Raw genomic sequence first — 1,694 nt, 5'->3', positions numbered from 1 at the left:
ATGTTTTGTATTGTAGATGCTGGAACCATTTTATTATTTCAAATATGTGTTCCCCCCCCCCCCTCTCGTCCCCCTTGTGTGCCAACTAGCGGTTCAGACATTTGTTTTTTGGTTTTCTGGGAAACTGGAAGATAGATTTCCATCTCTTGGCTACGATAGGCTTTTAAAGACTCTTTTTAAGTTGCCTTGAAGCCTGACAACCTTTTAAACTATAAACTACATGTGGTGTGTTTTGGTAATTGTACACCATTGCTATTGTAGACGCTGGGGTGTTGGTACTGTATGTCTAGTTTTGTTAAAGGACACTTTAGAGCAGCTATGTACAGATGCATCGCAACCTTTGTAGTTCTTTATCTGCTGTATAAGGGCCGACCCGTCGCCCGAGTTATACTGACGTAGTAAATGTGTAGTTTAGCACTGAACAACGCACGGTTCAGATCCTTTACGAGCATTAAGTGCCAATTTTAAAGCGTGATTGTATGTCTACAACTGTAAATTAAAACCATGTGTGAAAAAAAATAAAGTCATGCTTTCTGAGGTTACATATATATAAAAAAATAAAAACGTAAAAACACGTTTGCAACTACTTTTGTTTGCCCAACATTGGATTTTAGAGCTGGAAGTTCACCATTTTGCATTTTTAATAGACATTGTCACTCCCACTTGAACATTTAACGTGGTTTTCCCATCAGCTGGCCTCCTGAATCGCTGAGTTTAGTTTTCTCCAGAGTCATCGAAGCCCGAAATAACTTCCAGAAGGACCCCAAAGCATTTAATATTCAACTAAAGTGTTTACTGACTGACTTCAGAGGAAAACAGGTTACATTTACCCAAAAGAAATGTTACTGGTTATGTTGCAGATTCTGAATTTACACACAATACAACTAAAAACATTTGGATTTTTCCTTAACCCTCATGTTGTCCCTGGGTCAAAATGACCCGTTTTCAGTTCATTTTCTTTTGTCCTAAAAAATTGAACCTCTGAAATAAGCGATGAAAATCAACATTAAAAATATCAACAAAAAAATTTGGAAAAAAAGACCAAAAACATTTTTTTTAAAAAAGCACCCACAACATTGAAAAAGTGACACAAATGTCAGAAAAAAACCCGATAATGTTGAAAAAAGTGACCATTGTTGACGGGAAGACAACACAAGGGTTAAACTGCGCTACTGTCATTGGGATCATGGGCTCTAGAGATATTTTAAAGAAACAGATTCCTCAATTTAAAGTCAGATGTGAGACTAGATGTGTTTTTAAGATAAATGCTAATATCAGCATGCTGCTGTTAAATGCCCACACTTAAGATGCTAATACCTATGCTAACCTGGCAGTAAACACAAAGTACAGTACAAGTTATAGCATTTTGTGACGGTATGGTGTAAAATACAGATACACAAGCATCAGTTACTTCCATTTTGCAGTGTGCCAATTTAGGTCGACCCCCCCCCGGGAACATGGGGATGTCTTTTGTGGTACACACAAGAGTGCAATGTAAGGCTAGCAAAATGATGCTAATGAGCTACTGCTAAGTGCTAATGCTATGAGGCTAAAGTTAATATTTCAGATTCCAGCATTAAATTGGTAAACTGTTGCATCTTTGAGTTTGTTCACACTAGCTGGTACTAGTCCTATTTGGTTGCTTATTCGGGAAGACGAGTGTAATTCTCTCAGTAAGTAATTAAACTATGTTG

This window comes from Etheostoma cragini, chromosome 15 (genome assembly GCF_013103735.1).
Source record: "Etheostoma cragini isolate CJK2018 chromosome 15, CSU_Ecrag_1.0, whole genome shotgun sequence".
Classification (NCBI taxonomy): Eukaryota; Metazoa; Chordata; class Actinopteri; order Perciformes; family Percidae; genus Etheostoma; species Etheostoma cragini.
The sequence above is the reverse complement of the archived record's forward strand: the minus strand, read 5'-3'. Positions refer to the sequence as shown.